This window comes from Peromyscus leucopus, chromosome 6 (genome assembly GCF_004664715.2).
Source record: "Peromyscus leucopus breed LL Stock chromosome 6, UCI_PerLeu_2.1, whole genome shotgun sequence".
NCBI classification, from domain to species: domain Eukaryota; kingdom Metazoa; phylum Chordata; class Mammalia; order Rodentia; family Cricetidae; genus Peromyscus; species Peromyscus leucopus.
In genome coordinates this window covers 103,347,448-103,360,480 of record NC_051068.1, presented here as the reverse complement: position 1 = coordinate 103,360,480, position 13,033 = coordinate 103,347,448, and positions in this window count along the sequence as shown.

The window sequence follows — 13,033 nt, the reverse complement described above, 5'->3', positions numbered from 1 at the left end:
CTCTAGCACTGCATACACACACAATCGCATTATTTATTTATTCCTTTCTCTTTCTACCTCCTCTTTCCTTTCTTTTCTCTCCCCCAAACATGTGTAGCTTTGGTGCCTGTCCTGAATCTCGCTCTGTAGACCAGGCTGGCCTTGAACTCACAGAGATCCGCCTGCCTCTGCCTCCCAGAGTGCTGGGATTAAAGGCGTGCTCCACCACCGCCCCATCATTTTTTTACATAAGGAAATTTAATCAAGTATAAGATGTAGCCTGCAGATCCTATTTTATTTTCTCCAGGAGACTTTGGAGTTCTCCCAACATCATTAAGCAATATTACATCAATTATGAGCAGTTTAAAAGCTAGATAACCAGGTTCAATTTCCAAGTTTTTGCCAGCCACACATTTTACGTTTATTTGCTTACTTATTTATTTTGCAATTTGCTCTTTTAAAAGATTTATTTTATTTTATGGGTCTAGGTATCTGTTTCTATGATGTGTGTGTATCACATGCATGCCTGGTGCCTGTGTAGGTAAGAGGACAGCATCAGATCCCCTGGACATGGAGTTCCAGATGCTTGTGAACCACCATGTAGGTGCTGGGAATGGATCCCGGGTCCTCTGGAAGAGCAGCCAGGGCTCTTAACTGCGGAGCCATCTCTCCAGCCCCTCTCTCTCCAGTCTCCAAGTTTGTTCGTTTTCATTAAGAATTCCGTACATGCACACAATGTGCTTTGATCAAATCCACCCCTCATTCCTCCTCTCCAGTACCTCCCCTGTGATCCCCTTACACCTTCCCATCCCAATTCATGGGTTTTGTTTTTTAAACCCTCTGAGTCCATTTTATGTTGCTTACATGGGCAAGGAAGGGTGCAGGACCATCTCCTGGGGCCTGGGTATCCTCTCACAGGCCCTGTCTCTGCAGAAAACTGCCTCTCCCTTCCCCAGAAGCCCATCATCTGCCAGAGTGCCTCAGCTAGAGGTGGGACTCACCCTCGCTGGGATTTTGGATGTCAGCTGTACTTTAAAATTTCCCAACTGGAGAGTCAAAGTCAGGTTTATATGCATAGGATATGAATTATTTGGGAAAAAAACTTTCTAATATGCTTGGTATATTTATAGTTATGAAATTATGCCTCTGAGGAAATGCAGAGGGAAACTAAGAATAAAAATCAGCATACAATTTAAATATTTAAGACTTAGATGAAAAGGCCAAAGAAATGCTAATAAAAAGCTGTGATTGCACTTTCTTGCAAAGTCAGTGGGGTGACACAGTGGGGAGAATCTGGGGAAGAGATCTTATTTTGAAAGGAGGCAGTTTTGTAAGGACTTTCTTAGGTCCTTGTGCAGGTAGCTTAGTCCATGGCTGTTATTTTGCAGGGATCAAAAGTGCTCAGTCCTCTGCCCTTCAGCGTTGGTAGCATTGGCATCTCACTGGCCTGGTGCTGTAAGGAGGTCCTGGGTACAGGAATGGGCAGACTCCACAGTGTCTTTCCTTAAAGACACCTCCCTTTGACTACTGCACATAGAAATAGGAAGTGAGGCGGGGACTTTTCAATTCTGCAACTGATCTTACCACTTTCCATTTACTTATACTAAATGCTTGTGAGTCAGTTTGTGAACCAAGGAAGGTAACTGAGTGGTCTTGGCTCCCTCTTTATCAGTACCCCAAAAGCCAGTCCTCAAACATAGAAAAGCTAAAGGCAAACAAGAGGCCTCCTTGTTAAAACTGCCAGAGATCAAGACCCTTGTCTCAGCCATCTGAGGGAGAGTTCTGTCCTGCAAGCCTGCTGTGTAGGAAATCACTCCTCTGGTATCTATCTCTATCTGATACTGATAACCCTAAGATTGCTACCAGAGTTTCCTAACTTAGGCCAAAGCTCAGCAAAGAGAAGCAGATACTTTGGGGAGTTCAATTTAAAAAATGTTCATTCAAGAATCCAAGTAGCATTAAGAAAAATGTTATAATGTCTCTTACTCATGTCTTCACTCACATTCACGAAGTGAAAGGTGAGTGTGCATCTACTAGGAAATATTGCATTGACAAGGTAGAAAGCCCTTTTTTTTTTTTTTTTTTAATGCTGAATGCCGTTTATTGAAGGAGGGAGGAGGTCTTAAATACAGGCTTACAGCACAATGGGCGAACCCCGGAGGGCAGAAGTTCGCTACCGATGTTTTACAATCTTGCTTCTAAGCTGTTAACGCCCGTTATGCAGGATACACAGACAAGGAACTTCCCTTAAGCATTCGGGAGGGTGGAATCTGTCAGGGAATTAGCATAGGGAGGATATCAAGGTCAAGGTCAGCAAGCAAGGCACCAGTTACTCAAAATGGGGGCCAGGCCCCTACAGGTCCCCCTTTTACTAAAAAATGAGCTTCTGACTTAGGTTGTATGGGATATCAGCAAGTCACCTTACCCGTCATGGAGATGCCTGCCCAGGCCACACAGGTGCTCTGTCTTAGGTTGGTGAGCATCCCCCACCCACCTTCTGAGTACTCATTATCATACAGGCTCAACAGTGTGTGAGCTGCAGAGTTAACTGCTGCCAAAGATCTCAAAGTGGTATTGGGCTCGAAATCTGTGTGTTCGACACAGAAAAGACCAACAGAAGTCCTAACCCACCCATAGCCGGTAGGCTAAAGGCAACTGAGTCATTGACTTCCTTAACGAGCCTTACTGCAAATTGGAGTCCTTGTAAGATGGTATCCCAAAAGCAAATGGAACTTGAGTTTATAAATTTATAATTTTCAAAGCCAATCGAAATGTATATAACTATTGAATTAAATTTATCATGCCCAATAGAATGAAAGATTAACTAACTGTGGTAGGTACTTTTGCTGCCAGGGTCTCCACTGTGCTAGCTGTAGTAAGCAATTATGAAATGGTAATCCCAGAAATAGTAGCAGTGGTGGCCGCCACTGCTATAACAGCAACAACGGCAGCAGCAATGTCAAATTCTCTTCTGGAGTGTGTGGGCATCCACTGGCATGGATACAACTCCAGGAGCACAAACCGCCAAGGCCCATTTTTCTTGATCCCAGCACAACTTAAGCTGGCAGCTCTGCAAAAGAACAACTAAGAACCATAAAGAAAAAAGAGGCAGCTCACAAGGAGCAGAACTAATGGTCTCATAATGGCTACATTCAGGCTCATAAATTTTAAGGTATCTTCAAAGGGGGCTAAATGAATTTCAGGAGGCCAATAAATGTTGTACAGAGCCACTCCTGAAAAGTAGGTACTACACCAGCTTGAAGAGGATTGTGAAAATGAAAAGTCTTAGCTGAGAAAGCCCAATTCTTACTAGTTAAACAAATACACAATTTATTGGCTCATTTAACTGGAAAGTCCAGACAGAGGATAGGTTTTAGGGTTGAATTTTTTTAGGAGTTCAGCAATGCATTTTTTTGTAAAAGTATTGCCTTTAGCCTCTTGTTCTCTGTGGAAGCAGCAGCTACACAACCTCCTGTCACAGGAGCCCTCGTTGTGCCTTGCTTCCTTGGCCTGGACCGGGTAGGTCAGTGGCCTGTGCACTATGACGCAAGGATTGGAAAGTGCTGAGTGGGGAGGGAAGGGATGAAGGGACAGGATGGAGAGATTCTGGTGGTGAGATTGAGACTCTAGTACTTTCAGGATGTGGGAAGGAGGAGGGCGTACTGGGTCAGCAGACGGCCGATGTCCTGCAAAATGTGTCTTCCACTGTGTGGGAGATAAAAATGTGACTCAGAGCACCTACTGTTTCTAAAGCCTCAAACAGAAAGTCTGGGATTTCCTGAGTGCCTGCACATCAGTACACTTCCCTCCAGGATTACCTGACTTTGATGCTGTAATCAAAGCCTCATGAAAGAGAGCATTGTTGTGCTCTTCGGGACTCTATGACCACAGCAACCTTGGAATGACGGCACTTACATAATGGGGGAAAAATGAGAACACAATAAATGCACCAAAGCATTAGGTAAGCAGAAAAAAAAAACCCCAAAGCATCCAGAATACTAATTCCTTTCACTGGAGTCTATTTGTTAACTTCATTCCTAACAAGCTTCTCATTCTGCACGTGGAAAAAGAAAATGAAATATTATGCCCCCCCTTCCTATGGTTCTCTTGTTTCAGGTTAGTTATTCCTGTTTTTTTGGGGGGCAGGGGGACATTCATTTGACTTGTCTCTTCCTTGGAAGCCATCAGTGTGTTAGTCTGAATAATGGCTCCCCAGAGATAGCCTCATTTGGAATCGGCCAAACTGTGAATATTACACTATAAGGCAAAGGTACTTTGCAGATGCAACTAAATTAAGGATCTTGAGATCATCTTAGATTAACCACCTGGGTCTAGTGTAGTCATGGAAGTCCTTATAAAGTGAGGCAGGAAGGCCAGAGAAGGAGGAACTGGAATGATGGACAGGGGAGCTGGAGCGATGGCCTTTGGAGATGGAGGGAGTGGACCATGAGCCAAACTCCTCAGGTGGTCTGTCAGTGCTGGAAAAGACCAGAAAACCAATCCTCCCCTCGGGCCTCCACAAGTCAGCAGCCTGGGCAATTCCATGCTTTTTAACCCCTTAGGACTCACTTCCGACTTCTGACCTCTGGAGTGTTTGGGGAATGGATTAGTGTTGGTGTAAGCTACCAAGTTTGTGATCCTTTGGGACAGGAGCAAGGGAGGTAGCATCAGCGACTGGGCCATGTCCAGGCCCGGGTTTTGTTCTGTGCGCTGCAGCTGCAGCAGAGAAATCTTCACGAAATGCAAATCTGTCTCCTCAAAGCTTCGCACAAGTCCCTAACTTGTCCAAAGGCCATCACTAGTGGTGGTCTTCTCTCTATAGAACTCTTCTTTTGTGGGGGAGGGGTGTTGAGACAGGTTTCTCTAAGTAACCCTGGCTGTCCTGGAACTCTCTCTCTGTAGACCAGGCTGGTTTTGAACTCATGTAGATCCCTCTGCCTTATGCCCCTGGGTGCTAGGGTTAAAGGTGTGCACCATCACACCTGGCTTCTCTGTAACTTACTCTGCACCCGTTTTCCTCCTTCCTCTTCTTCCTTTGATTCACATTCAAGACCCTGGAGCCATTGTACCCGCTCTTCCATCTAGAAAGGGTGCCGACTCCTCTCTGGTGAATCCTCACTTTCCCAACATCTCCTGGACTATGAAGACTTCAGTACTGCCCGATGAAGTTACTTGTGTCCTTGTCAAAGTTCCTACAACATCTTGATGGTGTGTAGCACGTGTTGCCACCACCCTGTTCCCATCTGTTTCTTCTGGCAGGAGCTGAGACTCTGCAAGGGTCCAATCAGTTTTTGCCGGATGATCGTTTCATGTCACCCCATCTTGTCTCCAGGTTTCTCATCAGCTGCACCATCCTTCCTTCCCCGCTCTAACATCATACGATGGGCTTTGAAATGGTTTCTCAGGGTTGCCTTTCACTAAACAGGCCTCCATCTGAGTCTCATGTTTCCATCCAGAGAATATGCTCCCTGAGGTGACTCATGGGAGACTCAGGGCAGTGGATGCCTAGTTGGAGCACAACCCTCGTATGTTTGCATTTAAATGCAGAAGTAGCAGGAGCAGTGGTGGGCTCACTTGGCAGTAGCTTGGACAATGAAGATACAAGCATTTCAAAGCATGAGAAGTCAAAGCAAACATTTAGCTTTCACTGTTATTATTATTATCATTTTTTTCAAGATCAGTTTCTCTGTAGCCCTGACTGTCCTGCAACTTACTCTGTAGACCAGGCTGGCCTTGAACTCAAGAGACCTGTCTGCCTCTGCCTCCAGAGTCCTGGGTTTAAAGGCATGCACCACTACTGCCCTATGAACTTAGAGTTTTTCAGTAATGATCTCAAAGTACTTTCCAAAGAAAGACCTGGACATGAGGGAGGAAAGTGTTTTGATCTGGCCCCGGGTACCTTGTTGATTGGTAGTTGACTCTAACCCCTTTTCTTTAATCTGGTCACAGAGGTTGTCTTTGGTATCACTCTTTTGTCTCAGCCTCCATTAGCTCCAGCAGATCATCAAAATGGAAAACAGACTAAAAAAGAGATGAGTCTCAAGAGTAAGAAAGCAAAAGGAAAAATCCTGTGCTAGGATGTAGCAGATGGTCGAGTCCCTGCCTCGCCTGCACAAAGCCCTGGGTTTGATAACTAGCACCATAGGAAACTAGATGTGTATGGGCATGTCTAATTCCAGGGCTAGAGGATGGAGGCAGAAGGATCAGAAGTTCAAGGCTACCCATACCTGTAGAGGGAAGTTGAGGCAGGCCAAGACTAGAGAACTTGTCTAACAACAAAAGGGAGAATTATTAAATCAAAGATTGAATATTTTCATGATGGGCTTTTGAATCATACATGCAGGCACCTAGTTACACATCCAGGTTTGTGATTCCTAAACTTAGTCTTTGAGGAAAAAATTTATGAAAACTTTACTTGCTAATTTTACAGAAACAAATGACCCAGTGAACCTGGCCTGGTTCCAAGTCTCAAGCTTACTTCATGGTATACCTTGTGCAGGATCCAGAATGACCACAGATGGCTCTTTCTATCTTCCTCCTTTCCTCAGCCCTAGCTCCAGGGTAGGAACTCAAATGGGCTTCTATTACTGACGGTGTCCGTGATGCTCTTTGGATCATGATGTGGCTGTTAAAGACGCTGCAAAGGCTTATAGTCTATAAAAGTTACAAATTTGATTAAGTTTCGTGTCTCCAAGCAGCATGGCTGTGACAACAACATCAGTCTTACCTGTAGAAGCAGACGTGGTTTCATCAAAAACATTTCTTTGATCTTGTTGGCACTTAGGCGTTATCTACTTAGACAGGGCTCTGGGGGAAATCCCTGTAAGGCTTCAGTGTGTCAGACACTTGGCAATCAGTCCCTTTGAACTACTGAGTTCCCCAGGACTGCACATGTGGGCTTCGGGAGCCTGTTCCAACGAAATCAGATCCAGTGAGGAGGTATGGGGGGCATTGACATCCCCACGGCTACTCTCAACCAGTCAGGGGGTGCGGGATTCGGGATGGAGAGTAGGGAGGTGGGGGTTGGGGTGTAGAGAAGTTCTCTACCTTCGCTTTTCTACGGTGGCTCAACTGCACAGTTTGTTAGACAGCCTCAGTACTCTGGGGGTATTCACCCCACTCTGGCCCCCTTCCTCCCCAGCCTCACTTTCTTCACCTCCTTACTTCTGTTTCCTGGGATTAAATCCAAAGCAAACCTTCTGCTCTAGGTCTTTGCCTCAGGATCTGCTTTGGGATCAGCCTAGACGGTTTAAAACACATGGCTGCTCATTAAGGAAAATCAATACTTTTGCAACTTGATTATGGGACAGAGAGAAGAAAGGTCTCTCCTCTACCATCATTTGGAGTCTCACAGACTGTCTTAATCACCTGGATACTCTTGCTTCTTTTCTCCCTGACTGGCAGCCTCTCCCTCTCCAGGGACCGTTTCCATCGTCTGCCCTCCTAAGTATAGCCCGGAGACTCCAGATCAGACAGAACAGTCGTGGGACGATGTGACGCAAGCATTGCCGTTGGGGGGAAAAAGACGATTTTATTTCACTCTTGGATCGACTGGCGGAGCTTTCGAAAGACACATGGAAACAATTGAAAGAGAAAGACTTTATGTCTTTTTGGAGCAATGCATATTTATTCAAATTATAGTTGGATCCCATCATGATAGAGGAGTTTAGGAAAAAATCTTGGGTTTCATTTTCAAAGCTATAGATTTCTTATATTGTACAGTTTTGGACAAAAACAGAATGACCTAGTTTGAGGGTTCAGTGAGAATTTTGTATTCTTCACAGAACATTTTCCCTACTGAAAACACAGATTAATTCTTTTGTCCAAGGATCTCCACAGCAGTCCTTGTTAAGAGTGGTGAGTTTTCACATTTTCATGTCAAGACAGACCTCAAGTGCTTCACCTACTACTAACACTGTCAGCTTTCTTTCAGTCCACCAGCATGGTCTTGTCTGGTTGTTGTTAAACTTTGAATATCCCAGAAAATTCATTAACTTGACCTTCCTTTCAATTTAGCTTCGCCAGGACCTCACTGGTTGAATAAAGAGATTAAATTAAGCTTGAGTTGTCAGGCAGACTATGAACTTCAAAAGCTGGGAAGGTCTGTCTTCCCTGGAGGATGGAACTTTGGCTTTTGACTCAGGAAGGATGGGACTGAAGAACATGGACTCTCCAGTGGCTTCCTTCAACCTGAACAGGATGTAAGAAAACACCTAGCTCCACACTGCCCACAGATTTGCTCCAGTGAGGACTGATTTTAGCTGAACTTCTGGATGCTTCCATACAAATGGGGGATTCGCTGCCTCAGCCCTTCATAGCCTACACACAGGTCTGACGCTTTGGGCAGAAACAGACTTTAGGAATATACTATGGACTGAATTAAGCATCACTTCTAATTTTATGCTGAGCCCCAGTCTTTAAAGGGATGGTACTTGTGAGGACTCTAAGAGATAATGGGGTCTAGATAGAGTCAGGAATGTGGGGCCCCTGTGTAGGGATCAGTCTCCTCATAGAAGAACTTGCTATCACGGTTTGAGTGAGCACAGAGCAAGAACACAGCCATCAGTAAGCAAATGGGAGGGCCTCCATCAGAACCAGATCTTGCTGGCACTCTGATCTTAGACTTCTAGCATCCAGAACTGTGAGCCAACTAACTGCTGTTAATACAGCTCCCAGCCTGTGGTGTTTTGGCAGCCCAAGCCAATATAGAAGCACCACTAGAGTAGGCAAAGGACTCAAATATTCTCTTTACGTTTCCCTTGGAGCTTTGTTTGCTTACAATTCTCCTGACATCTATAGTTATTGGAATCAAGCATATAGGAACAACAGACCAGAATGAAAAAGTGTGGGTTGCTTTCCAAATTTTTATGTTTGTCAGTTATGAACTATATTATCAATCTGTAAACCCTAAGGAAGTGGATTTTCTTCTGTATAATTTATACTTTAATAAACCTGAATAAAAGAAAGAATATCAATGATTGGTAGACACTTTTCCACAAGAAAAGCCTGAAATTGTTGGGTTTATTTAATTTAGGAAAGACAAATGTAGAAGTAGCTTAAAGTTTTAAATCCAAATGTCTATTTCTCAGCTCACCTTTATAGTTGTTTTGTATCTTTGTATTGGGTAAAAAGGATAAAAGAAAAGGCCCAGCCTTGAGACATTTACTTGAATGTAGGTTGGTGTGCAATGGGTTTGGACATATTCTCTAGGGTGATCTGCCCAAGCCTAGTCTTTTTCAAAACCACCAGACTGACTTTTGCAGAAATATGCATTTATTCCTTTAAGTATGCAGTAGGTACATACAAGAAAATAAGCACACACCCCTACACATACTCTTACTCATTTCTTAAGGGTCAATATAAATTCTCGTAAGTGATATAGACTAAATATATAAAAAAGAACAACTTTCCCCATGACTCATAATTTTAAGGTTTACTCTTTCCACAATAAAACTGGGCAATAAACCCACCCACTTGGGATTTTTTTCCTTCACTAAGCCACTCCCCCTTACTGGCAGCTTCCTTTGACACACAATCCTCTTTCCCAGTCTTTAACCTTGCATTTATCACAATATCAAGCAAGTTATGTAGGGTGATGGTTAAGAATCTAGATACTTGAAATGAATGTCTAAAGGGAATCTAAGATGTTCAGGAATCCAGATGTGAAAGGATACTTATTTTCATTACTGCTTCTGTAAAAAAAAAACCATCTTCCTCACCAAATAATTCCTTATTTTCCATAGACCCAATGACTGGCATGTACATGGATCTACTTTTGAGCTCTTTATCCCATTCCACTGATGAACTGGTCTACCTCTGTGCTAGGGCAACCTTCTGTTAGTGGCTAGAGCTAAGTCCTGGTTTCTAGTCAGGTATTTTCCATCTTTTTATTTATGAAATGTTGAGTAAAGATCTTGCAACATTAGTTACTTTTCCAATAACTGAAACAAAATATTCAACAAAAGCTGCTTACAGAGAAAAGGAAGTGCTTCTTTATTTTGGCTCATGGTTTATGGGAACACAGTCTGTCTTGGTGGTAAAGTCATGGCTGTGAATTGTGAGGCAGCTGGTCACAGGATTCAGAGAGAGATGAATGCTGGAATTCAGTTGGCTCTCCCCTGTCTCTACTTTTAAATTCAATTGAGGGCGGTGTGGGCTTTAACTCGAGCAGAGCAGCGATCTCTTGAGTTCGAGGCCAGCTGTACAAGTGAGTTCAGAAAGTGAAAGTACACAGAGAAACCCTGTCTCAAAAAAAAAAAAAAAAAAAATTCAATCTGAGAGCTCAGCTCATGGGATTGTTCTGCCCACTTTCAGGGTAGATCTTTCTTTCCAGTTAAACCTCTCTAGAAATACCCTTCTAGACATACCCACAAATGTGTCTCCTAGGTGATTCTAAACATAGTCAAGTTGAGAATGAAGATTAAGAACCCAAATATATCACTTTAAATAATAACATTCCACACCTGGTCCCTAAAACCTCATATTAACTCATCTCATAAAGCAATTCACATTTAGCTCATCTCTCAAAACCTCCCAATCTTTAGTAGTTTCAACACCATTCAAAAGCACAGAATCTGGAAATCTCTTCTGAGCTCCAAAGAAATGTCTTAGCTATGAGCCCTTGTAAAATAAAATCAATTAGTTACATCCTACTGATGTTCAGTAGTACAGAATAGACTTTCTAGTTCTCAAACTGAGTGATGTGGGGCCAGCAAGGAAATCAACAAATCTTACCTGTTAAATTTTACCTGCTGATCCAGTCACAGGAGAAGTCCTAAGTAGCTCCTTAGCAATCTCAACTGCAGTAGAATATTATTTTAAGATGTGTTACAATTGTTTATATTGTGGACCATTTATTTTAATGATGCAAAGATGTGTTACATTATTTTATGTTGCATTTGTTTATCTTTGTGAAGCTGTGGTACTTTACCTGTCTAAAACACCTGATGGTCTAATAAAGAGCTGAACGGCCAATATCAAGGCAGGAAAAAAGACAAGTAGGGCTGGCAGGTGAAGAGAATAAATAGGAGAGATCTGGGAGGAAAAGAAAGAGCAAGATAAAAAGGAGAGGAGGACATCAGGGGCCATCTACACAGCAAGCCATAGAGTAAGAAATAATGAAAGGTATATAAAAATAGAGAAAAGTAAAAGCCCAGAGGCCAGAGATAGATGGGGATAATTTAAAGTTAAGAAAAGCTGGCAAGAAACAAGCCAAGCTGAGGCCAAGCATTTATAATTAACGATAAGCCTCTGCAGGGGGAGGGGCTTGGACCTGCCTCTACTAAATGTACCTCCTCATGGGAGGCCTTACTTTATTGTAGGAGGAAATGGGGGAGTGAGTTGGGAGGGGGAGGCTGGAGGGGCAGGAGGAAGGAAGAGGAGGATCTTTGGTATGTAAAACGAATAAAGATTTTTTTCTTAATAAAAAAAATAAACCTCCATGTGTGTTTTATTTGGGAGCTGGGTGGTGGGCCCCCCCTAAAGAGTAAAAGAGCAAAAATAACAACTTTTAGTTCAGTGGAACCATTGTTGCACCCCTCTCCCCCCATGTACAAGAGTTATTACCTTGGGACTAAGACTTCTATATTAGTAGAGCCCAAAGTTGTAGTTATAGGATGCAGACGTTTTTCTAGTGGGTCATTGGGGTTAATAGTGAGAAGTGCCATTGTATTTTCATCTCTTGACTTTCACTCCCATGAATCCTGGCTGTAGGAGAAATCAATATCATCATATACTGGCTACTGACTTAGGTCATACACTTACATCCTAGAAGGTATTTCCCTGCTTTGAAAGTTGTTGCCCTCGAGCTGACACCATAAGGGAGTCTTCAAAAGTCCATTTTGCTGTACTTGTGTGCTAGTTACTTCTAGATGACAGAGAACAAGGGAAGACCAGGGAATTCCAAGAGCACAGGCCTTTTCTATAGTTCACTTGCTGTGACCAAGTAACTTCTTAGCTATAAATAGTTCATGTAAGATACCATGTCAGTGGTATCCACAAATGGTAGTTTTAGTGGAAGAGCTGCAGGCAGGAGAAGAAAGGTCATAGCCAGAGTAACCGTCTCCTTTGATAAAACAAAGCGCTACTCTTAGAACAGTTGGAGGAGTGAGCTTCCTAGACCCCCCTGCTCCTAGGGGTCTGTCTGGTGCTGTAAGGAACTGTCACACAGTGGCTTAGCATTGAACTCTTAGCATTGCTTAGCTATAGCCATATTGACTTTAGTGAGTGGAAATCCATAATACTGAGTCCATACACGGTCTCCAACCCTGTCATCCTGTCACAGTGTCCATCACTGTGTTCATGAACCTATTGGGCAATGATAAGAGTGCCCAAATGATCCGTTTGGAACACTGGGAAACTGGTGTTTCTAGAAGAGCAATCTGTAGGATGGAAAGTCTTTAAAATACATTTTTAATTACAATTATTTAAAATATATTTTCTTCATGTTTTCCCCGTCTTCCAGCTCCTCTCAGATCTTTCTCACCTCTCTACCCATGGAACTTTATGCTCTCTTTCTTTCACAAAATAAACTAAAGAAACAAAATCAAAAATAACCCCTCCCCGCAAAACATTGAGAATCAAAATAAACAAGCAAAAGACCAATAAGGAAAACAAAAATCCAAAACAAAGCAAAATGGAGCAGAAGGATCTGAAAAATTACCACCAAGTTCATCTTGCCTTGGTCAACTACTCCAGGGCATGGAGCTGCCCTGGGTTGTGATGAACACACCCACTGACACTCTACAGGAGGAAACTGATTTTCCCTTTGCCAGTGGGTGTCAACTGCAGAGAGCGTCTTGATTAGAGATGCAACCCTGTTTCTACTTTCCCCTCAGTGGACCCTGTCTGGCTTGAAACTCTGCAGGTCTTGCACATGTTGCCACAATCTTTATGAGCTCATGTGTGTTTCAGTCCCATATGTGTATTGTGTCTGGAAGACATTGTTTCCTTAGAGTTATCTGTTTATTTTGATTTTCATTTAGAGTCACTCAGAATTTGCATCCTTTTTAAGTGTATGTAGCATTTTTTTCAAAACTGACCATAGACTGGGCCA